Raw genomic sequence first — 23,190 nt, 5'->3', positions numbered from 1 at the left:
TTCGGTGGGTTATCAATAGGCGTTCCTGCCATAACATTTGCAAAATTGGGTCTTTTGGTTGGAAATTGAACATTATGCTCTATGGAACCAACCACTAGCTGTGGAAGAAAGTCACCCGACACTGTATTAGGTGATCACAAGGTGATCACGACTGAACTATATTGTTGGTGGAATTAAAAAAACATGTGATGATTCGCCACACGCACTTAAACTAGTGTTGGAGATGACTATAATAGACTCTCTTTCTCTCTTACAGGTCTCAAAGTGATCCTGTGTGATTCAGATTTGGGCCCAAATGCATTCCAAGCCATTATCATGTGTATATAAGCTTTCCTGTACACATACAAGCGCTGGCCCTAAGATGCGTGGGCTTGATGATTTAAAAAATAAAAAAAAATTTAAAAAAATAAAAAAAATAAAATCCCATATCAACTATAAATTAATGTTGGACCCGGATCTTTAATATCCGTAACCTTCGTCTCCTCTCACTTACATACTGCCGCAGCCACATCTTGATTGCAGTGGTCATTTGGTCTTAATGTTGCTCATTGAAGGCCCCATGATTCACCATTGTCGAGAACCATCAACTAGTGGTGATAGAATCCAAAGATCAAGCACACATTTTTTTTACGTGTGCCTCTATTTAAACCATTCAAATAATTGGCAGGTATAGATACCACACTGACGCTAAGAATCGACACCAGTCAATGTTTGGGCTTGTGATTCACTTAGTCGGGCCTTGTCAGTTCTGATCTACGTAGTGGGGTCCAGCTGATGTTTGATGGCGTAGCAGCAATAAACATCTTGTGGCCCATCTTCGAAGTTGTTTAACAAATGCTGATCATCACCCAACTCAGCCTTCCAAAGGCGATTTGAGTCCAAATATAAATGCAAGCCCAAGTACATGTGCATTCCTTCCTTCACTTTAGCTTGCTATTTATGGGGACGACAACCCATACCCTCCTCCGTGTATGTAGCCCCTTTCTACCTCAAGTAGATCATAAGACAGCTGTGAGCCACACGTACGATATGTGGTTCTACGGGTTTAAGTTTCTCCCTTGATGGGTCCCAAGAAAAGGCCAGGCCCTTCATAATGTCGGTCACTGGGCCTAACCCACTCAACTATGCATGTGTAAGTTTACAATAACTTACAAGTGTGAAGGTGTGGATACAGTGGGAGGTTGAGAACTGTTTGAGATATTCCCTTTCTATATCTACCATTTAAAAGGACACATTACAATCATCGATCATGATCAATGTCGTTGATGAAGTGAATCAATTGTCTATAATTGGGCCAATACAGGTACATGGATTGTTGATCTTTTTTCTGTCTTAAATATGTGATTATTTCATGGTTGAAGCCACTCAATCCACAATCTCTATTGTGTATTAGGCATACCGTTGAGTTAGGGCTTCATGGCTTGTTTTGTGAGCCCAAATTAGTTTATTACGCCCAGTTGCTGATTTATATTTGTTAAAGGAGTATTATTTTTACTCAATGACATTACCTTGAGACTAAGAGATGGTGAACTTAGGCATGGAAACATAGTCATCCATTGCCACTAGCATGTAAAGTTCTGATAATATAGGTCTCAACAGAATGTGCTGTAAGATTTAAATTCAAAGTAACTAGTAATCTAGTAATTTAGAGGTGGATTTATCTCAATATGTTCTTTAATCCATTTTTATCTTCATCAAGGGTTGTATGTTCTAGGCCTTGAACTTAAACTTGGGTTACACTTCTGCTGTGTATTAAAGTTTCATTCAAGTCATCGTAGTCATTGATTAATCCACTGCAAATGATATCTCAATGATCTATTTTTGTGGTGTGGTTATACAGTTAAGAGTTAATACATGACCCAGTATATTGATTACTACTATTCGGAATAGATTAATCCTAGGAATTGATCAAGGAAACTTATATTACCTAAACTAGTCTACCTAGGGCAATGGGCAAATCTGTGGGCATCATGCCATCTAATTATAAAAGGAGGTCCATGTCCTACTACACTCACTAGACATATTATAGTATAGTGACCCAATCCATCTAATTATAGAAGGTGCATGTACTACTACAATCACTAGACATATTATAGTATAGTGACCCAATTGACCTATTTACCCATCTCTGTGTGGGCATTGAGAATATCTACTCGAGACAATGGATTGGGTAAAATCATCATTTCTAAGGATTAGTTTGTAAAATTATTTTCCTGTTCCACCAAGGTGGCTGTGACTGATAATGTTCATCAATTCTTGGAATTAGAAGGGATCGCATTTACACCAGGCATTAAGGATTGGTAAGGTAGCGTTTATCTTCAAACGTGGAGTCTTTGATCTAAATGATTTTGTCCTCTGTTGGGATTTGGGTGGTGTGAATGGTGTTTATAATATAAGATCAAATAGTTCATCTTATCATAAAGGTGTTAGGTCGTTTGGACATATTTTTGTAGAATTCAACTAGTTTTATGTCAGCCCAAAGGAATGGGTCCTAGTGATGCACTAAGTTTCACACCAAGTTTAATGTTTAAGCCCATCATCCTCAATGATCTAATTGGCTGCCCTATCGATTATATAAAGGATTAGCATGATCAAGTGTTTTTCATTTCATACTTAAGTTACTAGGGTTTTCTTTTCTAATGTGAGTTTTATACTTTCTTGTCATAATAATGAATTTACAACAATCAGCTCCCAACTAAATACTCAACTAAATAGCATTTTAATTCTTACTAGTTCCAACTTTCCAAAATAGAAGGAAGCTCTAGAAATCACCCTTAGGCTTATGGACTTAAGCCTGACTTTAAGAGGGGACGAGCCTCCTAAGCCCACTTATCCAAGCTTGACCGTTGATAAAGCCAAGTAAATAGATTAAGTCTAAAGATTATTAAAATTTTCATTCTAAAGCCTTTTCACGAAGATATACTTGAAAAAGAGAATGCAAGGGAACTCTTAGCCGAAATTGAGAAAAGATTTAGAAAATTTGATAAGTAAAACCGATAATAATCCATGACAAACTCACATCGTTAAAATATAATGGAGATAGGAAGATGACAGAACACATTACCCGAATGATCGATCTCCCTTTTTAGCTGAAGGCGCTACAACTAGATGTACCTAATGACTTGGTTATCTCACGCACTACTTCAACTTCCATCTAATTTTAGCATATTCAAAGTCAATTACAACACCGAAAATGAAAATCAAACCTTGATCAAGTTGATTACACACTAGGTAAGAAGAAGAAAAGCATGAGCATGAATGGCCTAAGAGTGCTCACATCGTGTACTCTTTTTAAGGAAATAACTTTACCAAAAGGAAGAGAGCTTTGAGGATAGAGGCAAACAGAAGGTAAAAAACAATGACTCAGAGTCAAATGATCAAACATGCTTTACTTTTATGACAAGAATTATCACTTAAAAAAAAAATAATACGATGGATAAAAAGCATGTTTCAAAGTAGATAAATAAAAATAAAATTCTTATCTGAAAATAAAATTAAAATTTAATTGATACACATAAGTATTAATAGTTCATAAATTTAGGCCCACTACTCACATCTTAAATTTCAATATAGAAGTTTTTAAGGAGTCGGAGACCTAGTGATATAGAGTGCTACATGAACACTAAAGTGGAGAATTGAGGTTAAAAGTATTGGTTTTCTTTTAAAACGTAAGAGCTTATTATGCATGGGAATGCGAATGTATGAGATATAAATAATAAACGAGAATAAAAGGTAAGTAAGATGTTACCTAGCAAGCATGTGAGTGGATGATGTCACCCCTAGGCTAGTAGCCTAGTGTGACATCACCCTCATGATGGTCCTAGGAAATGGTGCTATCTGAAATGTCTTGGCTCCGCAATGTGCGGTCAACGGCCGGAATAGAGCGCAAGCCACATCTCATAATCTAAGCGTTGGATTGGCGCACGAGACGCGGAGTTGTAACCGCGATGGCAATGTAGTCGTAATGATATAGGTTTTGGGGTTAAGTCGGCTCGGGTTTACAGGATGCAACTTAGGGTCACTCGCAAATGCTATCTATAGGTCATGGGTCGCCGGAATTTGACGGGGAGGATCGCGGGATCCTAAGGAATGGAATGGTACCATAACATAGGCCTGACAACTCTCCCCTCCTAATAAAAATTTCGTCTTCAAAATTTACTATCACGCAAAACAAAACAAAAAGGAAGAGAAAACATAACATCGCATAAACATATATATTAAAGATAGAATACAAGGCACAATCAATCTACAAAAAGATGGGGATAACACTCTCTAGTCTCAACTTCGAGCTCCCAAGACGCCTCCTCGACACAATGATGACCTAACTGCACTTTCACCAAAGAAATAACCTTGGTCCGGAAGACTTGCTCCTTCCGATTAAGGATACGAATCGGCTACTTAACGTAAGAAGCATCCTCATGGACCTTTAGTGGCTGCCAATCAATCAAAGGAATGGTGTCTGACCCACACTTCTACAGTATAAAAACATGAAAAACGTTGTGGATGCCAGACAACTGAGGTGGTAAGGCGAGCTTATGGGCCACGTCACCAACTCGCCCAGTGATCTCTAAAGGTCCAATAAATCTCAGGGTGAGCTTGCCCTTCACTCCAAATCAAACTACACCTTTCATGAGTGAGACTTTGAGATACACTCGACCCCCTACTGCAAACTGAAATCGACGACATCAACGATCAACAAAGCTCTTTTGCCGGCTCTAAGCTGTGCGCATCCTCTGCTTGATGATATCGATAATCTCTGATGTCTGCTGCATGAGCTCAGGGCCCACGAGACGGTGCTCTCCAACATCGGCCCAACAACTAGGAGATATAAATGGTTTGCCATACAAGGTCTCAAAGGAAGCCATACCAATAGTCACCTGATAGCTATTATTATATATGAATTTAGCTAGGTGCAATTGCTCATCCCAGCTACCCGAGAAGTCGATCAGGCAAGCCCGAAGTATATCCTCAAGAATTTGGTTGACCCTCTCGGTCTGCCCATCGGTTGCAGATGATACGCGGTATTGAACTGCAAGGCAGACCCCATCGCCTTCTGAAAGCTCCTTCAAAACTGATATATGAACCTTTGGTCTCAGTTGGAAATGATCGAGACTGGAACACCATGCAGTCTTATAATCTCATCAATAAACAATCTAGCAAGCCGATCCAAAGGTCAGGTTGCACGAATCGTGAGAAAATGTACCAACTTTATCGGACGATCCATGACAACCCAGTTGGCGTCATGACCGCGCTGAATCCTCGGGAAGCCCATAATGAAATTCGTGGTTACGTGCTCCCACTTCCACGTTGGGAAGCTCAATGGCTGCAACGGACCTAGGGGTCTCTGATGATCAGCCTTAACACGCTAGCACGTGTCACACTCGGTCACAAAACTGGCGATCTAGTGCTTCATCCCTACCCAAAAATACTGTCGCCTTATGTCGTGGTACATCTTCGTCGAGCCAGGATGGATAGAAAACCTCGATCAATGTGCCTTAGTCATAAGATCTTTGTGCAACTCTAGAATATCTAAGACACATAATCGGCCTCTGAAGCGAAGTCCACCGTCAAAACCAATCTGTCAATCTGATTAACTCTCAGATGTCGTCTCTGCTCGATAACTCTGAAGTAACTCGTTTGACTGTTGAGCCTCGATTACCATTGCGACAAGAGAGGCTTGAATCGACAGGCTCGATAACTGAACGATAGAAGACTGCAAGTCAAACTCAAAGTCATATGCTGCAATGTCCTAAGCATCTTCCACTCCTGAATCATCATATGTGCCACCAGGCCTCGTGGTTGATGGCTAAGGGCATCTGCTACCACATTCTCCTTACTCAGGTGGTACTGGAGATCAAAATCATAGTCCTTCAGGAGCTCCTTCGAACGTCTCTACCACATGTTCAATTCGGACTGCGAAAAGAGATACTTCAAGCTCTTGTGGTCGGAGAAGAGCTCGAACCTGACCCCATAGAGATAATGCCTCCACACCTTTAGTGCGAAGACGACTACTGCCAACTCTAAATCATGTGTGGGGTAGTTTAGCTCATGGACCTTGAGCTAGCGATACGTATAAGCTACCAGCTTCCTGTGCTACATCAGGACAACACCCAAGCCAACACGCGAGGCATCGGTAAACACCACAAATTTATCACTCCCAGAGGGAAGTGTGAGGGTAGGTGCAGACGTGAGGCGGTCCTTCGGCTCTACAAATGCTCGCTTACAGGCGTCACTCCATGCAAACTCTGAGCCCTTCCGGGTCAACCTGGGCAATGGTGCTACGAGACAAGAGAATCCCTCAATAAAACGTCGATAATATCTCGTCAAACCAAACTGCGGATCTCAGATTGGTTTGTGGGCTGGCCCCACTGACGCACTGCATCAATCTTCGAGGAGTCCACTATGACACCCTCCCTCGTCACCACATAACCGAGAAACTTCACCTCCTCTTGCCAAAACTCACACTTCTCCAGCTTCACATACAGCTGGTGGGCACGAAGGGTCTACAACGCAATCTCCAGATGCTGCTCGGTCCTCGTGGGTCCTCGAATATATCAGAATGTCGTCGATGAAGACCATAACAAATTGATCGAGATAAGGACGGAACACCTCATTCATCAACTGCATGAAAACTGCGGGCACATTGGTCAGTCCGAAGGACATGACCTGAAACTCAAAGTGACCATAGCGCATCCTGAAAGCTGTCTTTGAGATGTCCAGCTCTCGGACCCGAATCTGATGATAGCCGGACTGCAGATTTATCTTCGAGAAGAACTATGCACCCTGCAGCTAATCAAATAAATCATCGATCCTCGGGAGCGAATACTTGTTCTTGATCATAACCCGGTTGAGCTCTCGGTAATTCACGCAGAGCCTCAACGAGCCATCCTTCTTCCTAACGAATAATACCAGTGCTCCCCATGGCGAACTGCTCGAACGAATGAAGCCTAGCTCATGCAACTCGTCCAACTGCTGCTGCAGCTCCCGTAACTCCATCGGTGTCATATAATATGGGGCCTTCGAGATAGGCGCGGTATCAGTCACAAGATCAATCTGAAACTCAATATGCCAGCGTAGTGGCAACCCCGGAATCTCCTGAAATACGTTGGGGAAATCACAGACAATCGGCAACTGATCATTGCTCATTGCTACGGGCTCATCTACGGTGCATGACATCAAACAAGATAGCGGCTCTCCTCTGGGCTCAGCTACGAACTGGAACTGTGGTAGGACGGGTATACAGAATGTGACAGTTCTTGTGAAACGGTCCAATACGGTGTGGTACTTGGCGAGCCAATTCATACCCAGGATGACGTCGAACTCTAACATTGGCAACACAAACAAGTCGGCAGGCAAGAGAGTCTCCCCTACCAAAACAGGGTAAGACGAACAGAAGCGGCCTAATACTGCGGTCTTCCCAAAGGGAGTCGACACTGACAGACCCTCACTAGCGAACTCTGTCGGTAATCTAGTCGAACGACAGAAGTCCTCAGACATAAAAGAATGAGATGCACCAGAATCGAATAGAACTCGAGCAATACAAGTAGAAACTGGAAGAATACCCTCAACAACCCCTCCTGATGACTGCGGGTCCTGCTGAACTGCGTAGAATCTAGCCTAAGCTGGCTGAGGAGGTGCCTGTCCCCTCTGAGGTCCCTGATGTAGCAGTGGCGGCCGAAACTACTGCCTCTGCTGCTGCAGTCTTTGAGGTTGATGTTGCTGCTGCTGCTACTATGGGGGCCTCGGTGGAAGGAGCTGATGTCGCTTCTGCTGTGGTGGAGGCTGTTATGGTTCTCTTGGCTGCTGCTACTAATGAGGGCAGGGACACGCTTGCCTATTGTGTCCTACCTCACCACATCCATAACAAGTGCTCGTAAATGGCCTCTAAGGCTGTACTATAGGTGATGTTGGTACTGCTGGTGCTTTGGCGACTAAGAGGGCTGTACGCCTCTGCTGTGATTGGGGCTACTGCTACTGGGAGCCACCGGAGGGGCCCTCCTCTTCCAGTCTCTCCTTTGACCGCGATCCCTCTGCGAACCGTCCCACTCAACCTCATAAACCTGGGCCCTCTGGACTACCTCCTCAAAAGTCTGAAGCATATGGCTAACAACACGGTCCCGGAGTCCATAACGTAAGCTATTCTCAAAATGGTGGACCTTCCGCCCCTCATCATCAACCAAATATGGCGTGAACCTCGATAACGTGACAAAATGGGCCTCGTACTGAGCCACGGTCACATCTCCCTGTACTAGAGTCTCAAACTCCAACGCACGTTACTGACGAATGTGGTTGAGAAAATATTGTTGGTCAAACCGGTCTACGAAGTCCTCCTATGTCCAAACAAAATCAGGCCCTGTAGCACGGGCGACGGAGGCCCACCAATGCTCGGCCTCACCCTCAAGTATATACACTGCCAATGGGACTAGCTGCTAGGTCATACATCTCATGGTCTCGAACATCTTCTTCACTCGGGAGCGCCACCTCTCAACCGCAGTCAGATCGGGCTCTCCTTGGAATCGTGGGGGATTGAGCCGAAGAAAATTTCACAATAGGGCACTCGCGTGCTCCTGCTCTGCTTGCTCCGGGGTCTCAGCGAGGTGCCTGCCCTGCCCATGGAGGGCGGCTGTCATAGTTTGGAGCATTTGCTGCAGCTGATCGGCACTAACTAACATGGTAAGGGCTGCACTAGTCTCGGACGGAGGCGCAAGATCTGCAGGAGTCTCGGGTGTGGGAGCAGGAAGCTCAAGTGGGGGAATGAGAACTGCAAGTAGCGGAATAAAAATCTCAGGCGGAGGAATGCGAACCTCAAGCGGTGGAGCGGGGGCTGCTCGAGTCGCTCGGGCGCCTTGGTGCCTCGCCTAGGTGGCATAGCTTACAGAAAAGAACAAAGGTGCCTATCAGCATTGAGAACCCTCGAAGGCTTAGACGTTAGGGAACTAAACCAAAAGATTACGCACTCGGGACCTAATCGTCCTAAGCTCATAGCAGATATGTGATGTTGTTCTCAGTTATTCTCAAGTTATGCTCTGATACCAACTCTTATCACGCTCAAACTCAGGGACTGGGCTCACAAAATTTTTGATCACCGAATCCGGCGTCGACAGCATCCTTAGTACCCTATTCTTGGCTCCTAGCACTCATATACCAAGTTATGATCCTGGGATCCTATAAGGAGGATTTTCAACATAAATTTGTTTAATAAGAAACATAACCATAAACATAACCCACAAACAACATCAAACATCACCACATATCTATTATAATAAAAAAATTTGAGTATAATGCATAAAGGGAAATACAATGTCAATATCAAAGGCTCCAAAAGCTCAGCGGCACGCTCCTGACTTAGTGCTACTGCGGCGTCCTAGCGTCACCTGCACGCAACGATCGTGCATAAGCTTAAAGAAAGCTTAGAGGGTGGGGTAAGTGTGTGCGCATAGTAAGTGTCAAGTATGCAATATCAGAGTAACACGGAAACGTACTGGTAAGTCCATGAATGCTATCAGCCTGTTTTGACCAGAAACGAAATGCATTTGATTCGGGAGAATTTCTTATTTAACATCGATAAGATAGAACAAAGAGAATATTCATCAATTTCATTTATTCTGAGTTCATTAACATCCTCTTGATCCTTTGATTCTAAGATAGAATCTCTTAATAAAGAGAAAAATACATAAGTCAAATATAATCAAAATGTAAATTTTGACAGCATTCTGGTGCATTTTCATTAAATCTCCAGGGGAGACGAGTTGTGCGGGTTTCCCCTACTAGGATCCCTTAGAAATATCCCAAATAACTTGATCATTTGTCAGAAATTTCAGCATAACAACTGCCCTTAAAGATAACCCGCGCAACTCATACAGGAATTGCGTGGCTAGAGAGTTGTGCGGACCCACGCAACTTGCTATAAGTTGCATAACCCTCCTTTCCTTCTCTCTGCCGTCAATACTTGTCAAAGGGACTGACCTCCTGAACATCTAATCCATCAAATGAGGAGGTAAGGGGGGTATTTATAGGTATTTTCATGTGTGAGCCCTTAATTCCTGTGCCATGGGCCCCACCTTGCATCACGAGGTCCTCTTTCCTTGATGGAACCTGCGCGCCCTAGCGCAACTTGGGCGAATTGCGCAGACCTGCACAACTCAGGTCCCACACAACTCATGACCCGTGCAACTCAGGTCCCACGCAACTTGCTCTCTCCTTTCATGCCTTTCTCTACCTCTCTCCTTAATCATTTTTGTTGCCCTAACACAGCCGTACCAAGGCTATGCGATGCAAGGCCTATATGGCTAATGTTATATGTGAGATACAACTCGAGCATACCAATCCTCATCTGAATCCACATAACAATACAACTCATCTCTGGAATATCACCGGGGTCTAGTACACTCTACACTAGATTGGCCCTCCAACTGGATGCATAACCATGCAAGTGGAAGAGACCTCACTATCCGCTTAGCCAGTAGTCAGCTAATATCTACCTGATCGTCGATAACGGACCCATTTACGAGCTGGTTAGACTCAGCCTAGCCTTGCCCCCTACCCTCGGGCGAATAAGGCCACACCCCCTTCCAACCAACCACGACATAGTTGGAGACGTGGCCTAATGGTATTCGACACTCGTGCACTCATACATCCACTCGGTCTCGATGTTGGAGCATCCTCTTGGTACCATAAGGGTTTGAGGACTTTCACTTAGGGACATATATGATGTCCCAATGCTAGAAACAAGTATTTCTGGTATCCAATCCCGCCATCCACAATATGCCTGTGGAGGCCACCGCCCTGATATCACTAGAGCATACAGTAATCATATCATACAATGCGAGGTGCATGAATCACATTATCCAGTCATGCATCAATCCTGTGCGTACTGTGCGCTCGTGTGGGGCAACTCTGTCACTCAGGGAGTCCCATAAACAGTCTACCTAAGGTATATACTATGATCAATCACTCTTCAATCAAGCATACATATAATGCACATGGGCATGAATCATGAAGTTATACATTGATGATGTACTCTCCTCACATCAAAGATGGGCCTAAATGGCCTACTAATATCATGAATGGGCCTAAGAACAAGGAATGGGTTTTCTTACCCATCCCATTATGAAGTAAACCAGGCTTCTTAAGGGGCCCTATAAGCATAAGGTGGGCCTAAGAGCTCTAAACAAGTCTACAAGGCATGGTAGAAGCATAATCTATAGTGGGGGCCCAACGGTTTGGGTTAGCCCACTAAAGTTAGATGGGTAATACTAGGAGGGCCCAAATAAATGAGAATGGGCCTAACAATGGGCCCTAGAGAGGTTCACAACGTGGACATTTAACCGCCATTGCCCCGTAGAGTACAGCCCGCATGAAATCTAGCTTATAATGAGGCCCATGGCCCGAATACTGCTTGGGAAAATAAATGGGCAGCATTCATATCATTCACACATATAGTGGGCCTCAAGAAGCAGCCCAAGGCCTGCATACGTCAAGATGGCTATAATATGGGGTAACTGATGTTTTATTTAAACCAACACGATTTAAATGATATTTAAACTCGCAAGTATACGAATCGGATGTAGATACGGGACGTATTACGAGATCGTTCCCACGAGGAGGTCGTCACAATTCAAATTTACGATTCTCCTTAACTAATCCAACAAATAATGGAATGAATTACTAAGCACAATTTCAGAGGAAAAAAAAACAATTAAGAACAGGGAAGAAAATTCAATCAGAGAGAAAGCACTAGGACTTTCGAATCCACCCCTAATTATCCTAACCCTTGTTTTGTCTGTTGATTCACCTTGATCTAGATTGATACCACTTAAATAGAGAAAGCACAATCTGTGTCCTTACTCGGGCATACAGACTGTCTAATTCCTTTAAGCAATGCCATGAATGACATATCCCATATCCTTGGTCGGGCATAAGGGATGTACAATTCATTAAAGCATCCTGTTTCTTCCTCTATAGGAAACTTGTTCTTGATCAGACACAAGCACCTATAATAAGCATCCAAACAACATCCATATATATACTTTAATCAAGTTCATATAAGGAGAAGTATAGAATTTAAACTCATAAAGCCCACTTAAAGAAAGAAACAAATTAATTGACATTCAAAGTAAATCAACCAATACAAGAGCTAATCAAATTAGGGCTTCATCTCAGCCCTAGCCTGAGAGATTAGTGACCCATAAAATCCATAAAAATATTAAATAAAATTCATAAAAGAAACGTCAAACCAAACAATCTCTTTCTCTCTTCTTTCTTCTCTTTCTTCTCTTTCTTATCTCCCTTGCTCCAGATCTGGAATCCAGGTTCTGAATGGTTCCGAATGCCTTTCCCACGTCCAAAACTCCCATTTTATAGGCTGCTGGATGGCTGAGGTCGGTGGCAGAGCGTAAAAGGACTCGGAGTACAAATTTTCGCAGCCGTGATCGGTGGGCCCCACGAGGCATTTTCTGGAAAATCTACCCCGTCCATTGGATTCGGACGAAATTTCGATCAAGAATAGGTAGTTTTGAAGGTCCATTAGTGCGCCCAGAGAAGAAAATACAAAAAGATCAGTTTTGAACGTCCCGGGGCAGTCTACTTTTGGCCTCTGCACCGCACACGTGTGTACGCATGGGCGAGGAATATCAACATGGTTTTGAAGCTCTCGACGCCCTCTACACGATGGACGGATCAGATCTTCCATCTGATCGAAGATGGTGGGCCACAACCGCCCGGAAGTCAGCTCTTCGCGGACGTGCGTAAGCCTTCGCACGTCCGGCGCTGTGATGCTCGGTGGGCCCCACATAAGCATTTTTGGGGAAATCCACCCCGTCCATTGGATAGAGGACGAGATTTCGTTCAAAGATGGATAGTTTTGAACGTCCATTGACACGGCCTAGAGAAGAAATCAGAACAAAATCAGTTTTGAACGTCACAAGACGGCCTGTTTGTGGCCTCTGTATCACGCACGTGTGCACGCATGAGCATAAACGGAAAACATGGTTTTGTAGATATTGAGCCCTTCTACACGATGAACGGTTTAGATTAACCGTACGTACTACCGGTGGGGCCCACAGCGGTCCGTAAAAAATGGATTTCCGTCCGTTACGCGCGCTGAAACGGAAATCTCCGTTTTTGAAATAAGAAAGTCGGGTCAGCGCTGCTGACCGACTTTAGTCCGTTCGGTGCTCAAGCAGTGCACATGTGCACTGTGTACACACGCTATAGATATAGGTCCACTGTGATGATTTCAAGAAATCCGCACCGTCCATCCTTTTTCTCATATTATTTCCACCGTCAGGACCAAAATTGATGTATATCCAGATATCCAGCGGGCCCCACTTAATGAATTAAGGGGCTGATCTGGCCGTTAGACCACTTCCCGAGCTCTTCAATGGCTGAAATTTAATATGTACGGTTAATTTACGGCCCTCATCCCATGTATGAAGTTTCGAACTGATCGGATAGCGGGAACCATGTGATCTTGCATTCTGGACCCTTTTCGGGCCCCTTTGGCTTGCTTTCCTCAGATCTCGGGCGTGTAAAATCTTCATTATTGGTTCTCTGGAGTCCATCCCGTGCTCTGGAGACTTTGGATCATGAAATCCATGCCTTTAACATCAATTTTCAATTAACGCTCCTGACTTCATTCTGTAACAAAAATACAATTAAAATACTCTATTAAGCATTTTCATATACGTAAAATCTGGTAATTACTGGGGTCTGATATGCAATATTTGACCCTGATCACAACCCCCAACCAGCATTTTGCTAGTCCCGAGCAAAGTATGCGAAAAATAATTTTAGAAATAAAAGATGATTCCTGTAACTCAAGTAACTTGTGAACAGACAGCTGAGATGTGAAAATTCTAAGATTCATGAATGGTAAGTAGAATTTTCTCCTGAAATCAAGCTCACAGTAAACTTCATCATCGAGTTCAACATATTAATCCATTAATTAGAACATTTCTGAACATCGAGCTCCATGAATGTAAAGTGTAATCTCGACTTACAAACATTAAGAGATCCAATTGTCAATCTCATGATATCATTGGTAATTCGTGACAACCAAGCTTGAAACCAACACTTATCTCACAGATTAATTTTTAATTTTACCAGCCTTTGATTTTCTTTATGAGCAGTAATGCAAATGAGGGGAATCAAGTTCTTACCTATAGGGAGCAAACCTATGGCGAAAACTCGTCGCCTCATTTTTTATAAGTCAACTATGGAGAATCAAATCTATACCTATAGGGAGCAAACCTATGGCGAAGATTATGTGACTTAGCCTTTTAATTCTTCTTTTTACCAAGTTAATCATTCAGTTATCGAACCAAAACTTAATGTGCAAGCGAGATGTGATATGTAAAATCATGACTCAATCAATGTTCACAACGTCTAATCATGGATTAACAATTCAAAATTGACTGTGAAATCAAGCAGATGGCCGAATCCAAGAGTCATTAGTTACCAACATCATGTATCTTATAATGTTAAAATCACAACTATCCTTCAAAATCACTTTGAATTCAATAGAAATTCAGAAAAATTTTAAAATTTTCACAAATTTTCCTCAAGACCAAGAAAATACTGATTAGGTACCCTAATCTCCCACCCCCAACCTAAAATCTACATTGTCCTCAATGTAAAAGAAATAAACAAGCAATGCACATGGGACAACGCGAATAAAAGAGGAGTGATGAAAAGATAATACCTGGATGGAGAATCAAGAAGCTTTCTCAAAATTTGTGAAAAATTTCAACGTAAAAGCGAGTTAGCACAAGAGAGAAATCAACATAAGCAAAAATAACAAAAAGAAAAACAAAAGAAGATCCTACCTATACCACTTTCGCAGTGCTCTCAATTGCATTTAGCGCATGCAACAAGCCTTTAAACCCCTAGGTTACCCCTAGTGGACGAGTTGTAGTCTCGTGAGGGTTTGCAGTAATGTTACCCACAAACATTGAAGTAACTAACTAAGAAAAATGAAAATGAATGAAATAAAAAGCAATACAATAAAGCAAAAGGCTGGGTTGCCTCCCATGAGCGCTAAGTTTAACGTCTTCAGCCAGACAAGAACGGACCATGAATGAAATAATCTTTATAACCAGGGTCCGCCAAAGAAATTACCTCAACACTTTCATTAACCGATCCCAGACAAGTGATGTGAGTTCCCATGAACTGTGCTATCTGAAATAAGGCAACTGACACCGTCGTCAAATAATTTAAGGACTTCTGCTCGAACGACTTCTTCTATGTTAGGATCACGCTTCCTTTGCATGTTATGCGACATTTCCACAACATGATTCATACATATTGTGGGGCATACTCCCTGTATTTCCACTATCTTCCGTTCAATTGCTGCCTTATATGCTCTAAGAACATTAAGCAGCCTGCTCGCCTTTGTCTTCTCAGAGTTGGAAGCTATGCTGTCAAGAAGAGTCTCAGAGGGATGGAGAGGTTCCACTTTCGCTCTCCATTTTTCAGTCTCCAATATAGGAGTAGAGTCGAGCAATGCATTGACTTCATGGATGGGACTATCAATGTCAAAATCCATGCCCGATTGTGCTAAGCAGGTCTCCAAAGGATCTTCAAAAGATGTACGGAAGGAGTCTGCACAAGGCTCTCGATCATGTCCACTTCAAATATGTCATCCAAATCGGAGGATTGTTGTCCTGCATTGAAAACATTGAGTTTAATATTCATGTTACCAAAGGACAATTTCATAACTCCATTCCTGCAATTGATAATAGCATTAGATGTGGCCAAAAATGGACGACCCAAAATGACTGGAATCTAACTGAAGATTCTGGACAGGCCGAGTATCTATAACTATGAAATCCACTGGAAAATAAAATTTATCAACCTGGATTAACACATCTTCAATAACACCCCGGGGCACCTTGACAGATCTATCGGCTAGTTGTAATGTTACCTTAGTCGGTTTCAACTCACCAAGTCCTAGCTGCTCATAAACCGAATATGGTAACAAATTGACACTCGCCCCTAAATCAAGTAATGCCTTCCCGATCTTATGATCTCCTATGCCGCAAGAAATGGTGGGAGCTCCTGGATCCCTAAATTTAGGAGGGGTGTTATGTTGAATCATGGAGCTGAGCTGCTCTGCAAGGAAGACTTTCTTATGAACATTCTGCTTACGCTTTTGAGTGCATAAATCTTTAAGAAACTTAGCGTAAGCAGGGACTTGCTTGATAGCGTCAAGCAACGGGATGTTGACTTGCACTTTTTGAAACACATCCAAGATTTCATCAAAGTTATTTCTTTTCTTTATTGGTGCCAGACGTTGAGGAAAGGGTGCTTTGGGCACATTAGTGGCTCTTGGAGAGTCAGAGAGCTTTTGGACTTTGGATGCATTGGTATGGCTCTCTGCTTCATCTTGATCTTCTGTTTTAGAATTTGATTCATCCCCAGGCATCTCTATTCTGTTATCAATCTGCTTGCCTGACCTAAGGGTAGTGATCGATTTGGCCTGTTCATGATATTGCCCTTGGTTGGAATTAGAGCCAATCTCATACTGTCCCTTTGGATTAGCCTCAGGTTGGCTAGGGAACTTGCCCTTCTCTCTCTCACTCAATGTGGCAGCTAGTTGACCCATTTGTACTTCCAGCTTGGCAATGGATTGTGCATTTGCATGTAAGCTTTGCTGGTTGGCCAGTAAGGTTTGTTGGGTGTCTTTTTGGAATTGGAGAGAACTCTGCATGAAAAGATGGAGTGTATCCTCAAGAGATGGTTTCCTTGATTGTGGAGGCACTTGTTGATATTGTGAGAACTGTTGAGGTTGTTGATTGCCCACTTGGGAGTAAGGTTGCATAGGAGGATTTCCGGATGGTCCTCCTTGTTGTGGTCCTTTGCCCAAGAGAAATTTGGATGTCTAGCCCACCTGGATTATAGGTGTTTGAGTAAGGATCATTCCCGATTTTTGAAAAGTGTTCATAGCATGAACTTGTTCAGAGAGAAGTTCTGGAATGCTGCACCAGATGGACAAGACCGCATAGGATGGGCGGGACTAGAACATGTGGCATATGCCTCGACTTGAGCTGTTTGTGGTGGTCCATTATTTAATACCAGAGCATCAACTTTCTTTGTCAGGTTATCAAGCTTGGCGCTCAGCCTGGCATGACTCCTATCTCATATATACCACCTCTCTTTTGTGGTTGGGGACTTTTGTCACCTCTATTTGAATAATCCCATTGCGCTGGGAATTTTCGTACAAGGTTTCAAAGAAGTTCCACGCTTCGACATCACTTTTGGTCATGAATGACCCTCCACTGGTGGCATCAACCATGCGACGGTTCTGTGGTGTCAGACCGTCATAGAAGTATTGAACTTGTTGCCACTTCTCAAAACCATGGTGAGGACATTTAAGAAGCAAGTCCTTCCATCTTTCCCAACATTCATGAAAGTGCTCGCCCTCTTTTTGTGTGAAGTTAGTAATTTCTCTACGGAGGGCATTGGTTTTGTGAACGGGGAAGAACTTGTTTAAGAACTTCTTAGACAGTTGGTCCCATGTAGTGATAGATCCAACTTCTAGAGAATTCAACCATGCTTTCGCCTTATCCTTCAGAGAAAAAGGAAACAGGCGTAGGCGGATCGAATCGTCTGAGAAGTTTTGGAACTTAAAGGTGGAGCAAATGTTTAAGAATTCTTTCACATGATGATATGGGTCCTCCTTGTCCAATCCATAAAAGGATGGCAACAATTGTATGACTCCAGGTTTAAGTTCAAAGTGTGCTGCCGTAGTGGTTGGCAACACTATGCATGAAGGCGCATTAAATTGGACAGGAGCTGAATAATCTTTGAGAGCTTTTACTTCAGTCTCATTCGCCATCTCAACAGGAGTATTTCTCAATCTTTCACGAATTGTTCTTTCAATCTCAGGATCAAACGGTGCTAGTTCTATGTTTAGAGATCTACGTCCTAGCATAAACTATGTTATTGCAATGTAAGAAAGAAAACTAAACTAAGATGCAAAGAAAGAACCCAGAAAAGGAGATGATTGATGTCTGAAGAAGAGCTCCTCCTTTTGAAGACAATGTTATTTAGCAGCTTCCTTCCTTAATTCCTATAAACAAAAAGAAAACAAAAATAAATTAAATTTACTAAAATAATGCTAGAAAAAATCCTAAGCAACGGTTAATTTCTAAAAAAAAAAAAAAAATTGTAATCTTAGAAAATAAAAGCTAAGTTAGTTTCTAAAAAGGGAAAATTTCTAAAAATAAATAAAATAGCCTGGAAATAGAAACTTTCTGAAAAAATATAACCTTAATTCTAAAAATAGAAATTAGAAAAAAAATAGAAAAATTGGAAAGAGATTACCAAAGTAGTAGTTTATGTCAGGTCCCTACAAAACAGGAAATAGGTTAGTTTCTAAAAAAAAAAAAATTTTAACCTAAAGTTAGTCAAAAAACCTAAGACTATGAATTATGATAAGAGAGAATACTAAATCCAATTGAACCGAAACAGTCCCCGGCAACAGCGCCAAAACTTGATGTTTTATTTAAACCAACACGATTTAAATGATATTTAAACTCGCAAGTATACGAATCAGATGCGATACGGTACGTATTACGAGATCGTTCCCACGAGGACTGGTCGTCACAATTCAAATTTACGATTCTCCTTAACTAATCCAACAAATAATGGAATGAATTACTAAGCACAATTTTAGAAAAAAAAACAATTAAGAACAGGGAAGAAAATTCAATCGAGAGAAAGCACTAGGACTTTCGAATCCACCCCTAATTATCCTAACCCTTGTTTTTTTTGTTGATTCACCTTGATCTAGATTGATACCACTTAAATAGAGAAAGCACAATGTGTCCTTACTCGGGCATACGATTGTCTAATTCCTTTAAGCAATGCCATGAATGACATATCCCATATCCTTGGTCGGGCATAAGGGATGTACAATTCATTAAAGCATCCTGTTTCTTCCTCTATAGGAAACTTGTTCTTGATCAGACACAAGCACCTATAATAAGCATCCAAACAACATCCATATATATACTTTAATCAAGTTCATAGATGGAGAAGTATAGAATTTAAACCAATAAAGCCCAATTAAAGAAAGAAACAAAAAAATAGAAATTCAAAGTAAATCAGACAATACAAGAGCTAATCAAATTAGGGCTTCATCTCAGCCCTAGCTGAGAGATTAGTGACCCATAAAATCCATAAAAATATTAAATAAAATTCATAAAAGAAACGTCAAACCAAACAATCTCTTTCTCTCTTCTTTCTTCTCTTTCTTCTCTTTCTTCTCTCCCTTGCTCCAGATCTGGAATCCCCTGGTTCTGAATGGTTCCGAATGACTCTCCCACATCCAAAACTCCCCTTTTATAGCTGCTGGATGGCTGGGGTCGGTGGCAGAGTCGTAGAAGGACTCGAAGTGCAATTTTTCGCAGCCGTGATCGGTGGGCCCCACAGAGGCATTTTTTGGAAAATCTACCCCGTCCATTGGATTCAGGACGAAATTTCAGTCAAGAATAGGTAGTTTTGAAGGTCCATTAGTGCGGCCCAGAGAAGAAAATACAAAAAGATCAGTTTTGAACGTCCCGGGGCAGTCTACTTTTGGCCTCTGCACCGCACACGTGTGTACGCATGGGTGAGGAATATCAACATGGTTTTGAAGCTCTCGACGCCCTCTACACGATGGACGGATCAGATCTTCCATCTGATCGAAGATGGTGGGCCACAACAGCCCGGAAGTCAGCTCTTCGCGGACGTGCGTAAGCCTTCGCACGTCCGGCGCTGTGATGCTCGGTGGGCCCCACATAAGCATTTTTGGGGAAATCCACCCCGTCCATTGGATAGAGGACGAGATTTCATTCAAAGATGGATAGTTTTGAACGTCCATTGACACGGCCCAGAGAAGAAATCAGAACAAAATCAGTTTTGAACGTCACAAGACGGCCTGTTTGTGGCCTCTGTATCACGCACGTGTGCACGCATGAGCATAAACGGAAAACATGGTTTTGTAGATATTGAGCCCTTCTACACGATGAACGGTTTAGATTAACCGTACGTGCTACCGGTGGGGCCCACAGCGGTCCGTAAAAAACGGATTTCCGTCCGTTACGCGCGCTGAAACGGAAATCTCCGTTTTTGAAATAAGAAAGTCGGGTCAGCGCTGCTGACCGACTTTAGTCCGTTCGGTGCTCAAGCAGTGCACATGTGCACTGTGTACACACGCTATAGATATAGGTCCACTGTGATGATTTCAAGAAATCCGCACCGTCCATCCTTTTTCTCATATTATTTCCACCGTCAGGACCAAAATTGATGTATATCCAGATATCCAGCGGGCCCCACTTAATGAATTAAGGGGCTGATCTGGCCGTTAGACCACTTCCCGAGCTCTTCAATGGCTGAAATTTAATATGTACGGTTAATTTACGGCCCTCATCCCATGTATGAAGTTTCGAACTGATCGGATAGCGGGAACCATGTGATCTTGCATTCTGGACCCTTTTCGGGCCCCTTTGGCTTGCTTTCCTCAGATCTTAGGCATGTAAAATCTTCATTATTGATTCCCTGGAGTCCATCCCGTGCTCTGGAGACTTTGGATCATGAAATCCATGCCTTTAACATCAATTTTCAATTAACGCTCCTGACTTCATTCTGTAACAAAAATACAATTAAAATACTCTATTAAGCATTTTCATATACGTAAAATCTGGTAATTACTGGGGTCTGATATGCTATAATATGGGGTAACCTATGGCCCAAAAATATCATGGCCAAAGAAAACATACAATGCATACATTATGGTGGGCCTCATGGGGCTGCCCATATGCCTAGAATGGATAGCTAAGGTGCATTCAACATTCACCATTGTGGGCCTTATAGGTCAGCCCAAAACTTAATAAATTGGATGAGCCATATAATCACATACACCATAGGGGCTTACAACCAGCCCACAAGGCTCAACAAAATGGATGGGCAACATAAACATCATCACATACATCATGATGGAATCACATATCACAATTGGGTCTCACATATATAATTCAATGGGCCATACATCACAATGGGCCCCATATACATCACAATGGCCTCATCACATAGCCTCATATACATCTCAAAGGGCCTCATCACATGGCCTCGTGTGCATTACAATGAGCCTCACATGAGGGCCTCATATAGATCACATTAGGCCTCACACAAGGGCCTCATGTACGTCACATTGGGCCTTACACAAGAGCCTCATATACATCACATTGGGCCTCATGAAACAGCCCATGATTTAGGCACAATGGGAGGATGGTGTGTGTAACACATACATCATAGTGGGCCTTATGGGGCAGCCCATGATCCAGAAAAATAGATGGTCAACATGTGTAACATATACATCAAGGTGGGCCTCACAGGTCTACCCTATGGTCTAGAAAAACAGATGGATAGTGTGCTTACAACACACATCAAGGTGGGCCTTGTGCATCACAAAATGGGCCTTAGCTGGATGGCTTGGATACAATATACACATCATGGTGCGTCCAACACCATCCCACGCTGGACGATGTGGATAAATACATCATGGTGGGCCACTGCCCTGGACGATGAGGATAATATGCATCACGATGGGTCCCATACATACAACAGGTGGGCCCTGCACTTACACAGCAGGTGGGCCCTGCACGCCCACAACAGGTGGACGGTGTGGATATACACACCATCAAGGTGGGTCCCACCATCTTAATGTGGATGGCGTGGATAAAACACTTACATTAGTGGGTCCCACCGTCTATGATTGGACAGTGGATGGTGTGGATATGAAACACATACATCATGTGGGCTCCCCATCCCTTGCTGGACGGTGGATAGCATGGATGAAACGCATACATCAGGTGGGGTCCATGTCAGTGTGGCCCATCAGAGTTTGGGATTAAGCTGATATTTATGTTTTCCTTCCTCCAAGCCCGTCCCAACGGACAGGCAGCAAGCCTACCCACTGGACAGGCAGCAAGGTAGTCCCAACACGAGGACGGCGTGGATATACAATACATACATCACAGTAGGGTCCATCAAGGTGGGCCACATGGCCCTGGGATTAAGCCATTATTTGTGTTTTTCCCTCATTTAGGCTGGCCCGAACTGGACAGCAAGGTGGGCTCCACCAACTGGACGTCCAGAAAATTTTGAAAGGTGGATGTCCCATACATGCATCATCAGGTGGGCCACACATCACCATGAGAGAGAGCGATAGTGGTGGGAGGAGCTTCGCCACTGTGAGCTCCTCTCATGCATGCACATGTACATTAAGTGGGCCTCACATATATTGGCTACACATCAGAAATTCTAGTGGGGAAATCCCATTTCCACCACATAAATCAGGGCCTAGGTGGCCATAACAAGTTGCATGACATAGAAACTTCATGGTGGGATCCATGGAGAATGGTCCCACCATGGATACATACATGCAAGATATGGTGGGCCATTGGCCACAACTAGGGACCAAGATGGTGGGTCCCACTTGCCCCATGCTAAAAAGGATGAAGATCCATGCAAAGATATAAAAGAAACAAGTGCTAAGAAACACCTATGTTAAATCTCTTCCTCCTTCTTCCACCTATAGGTTCTAGAGCTCCAAGAGGGTTGATTTAATTGTTGAGATGACTTGGGATAGTTGGATTGATTGAGAATATGCTACTAAGAGGGCTGGATTTTCTCTCCAAGGTGGGACGTCCAAGCCTCTTTCTCTTGCTAGGGAAGATGAGAAATGAGGCAGAAAGGGAGGGAGAGAGGGATGTAGAGATGTAATCATGAGAGTGTAAGAAGGCATGGCTAGCTTGCTATGATTATATGTAAGAGATGGGATGATTGCTTGTAAGATCATCATTACACATGGGGTAGAGAGAAGCATGCCTAACATGATTACTTAGCAAGCATGAGAGTGGATGATGTCACCCCTAGGCTAGTAACCTAGGGTGACATCACCCTCATGATGGTCCTAGGAAATGGTGCTATCTGGAATGTCTTGGCCTCGCAATGTGCAATCCATGGCCGGAATAGAGCGCGGGCCACATCTCACAATCTAAGCGTCGAATTGTCATACGAGACATGGCGTTGGAACTGCGGTGACAATGTGGTTGCAATGACATAGGTTTTGGATTAAGTTGGCTCGAGTTTACAGGATGCGACGTAGGGTCTCTCGCTAATACTATTTACAGGTCGCAGGTTGCT

The 23,190-nt window shown here is 43.0% G+C and overlaps 1 non-coding gene across 1 annotated transcript; it reads left to right on the top strand.

Annotated features, from left to right (window-relative positions):
* Positions 1 to 17,351: 17,351 nt before the first annotated feature.
* LOC131241608 (small nucleolar RNA R71) lies at positions 17,352 to 17,458 on the top strand. The gene has a single exon (XR_009169169.1). It is a non-coding gene; the product is annotated as a small nucleolar RNA R71 (small nucleolar RNA).
* Positions 17,459 to 23,190: the final 5,732 nt, after the last annotated feature.

This window comes from Magnolia sinica, chromosome 3 (genome assembly GCF_029962835.1).
Source record: "Magnolia sinica isolate HGM2019 chromosome 3, MsV1, whole genome shotgun sequence".
Taxonomy (NCBI): domain Eukaryota; kingdom Viridiplantae; phylum Streptophyta; class Magnoliopsida; order Magnoliales; family Magnoliaceae; genus Magnolia; species Magnolia sinica.
The sequence above is the reverse complement of the archived record's forward strand: the minus strand, read 5'-3'. Positions and strand labels throughout refer to the sequence as shown.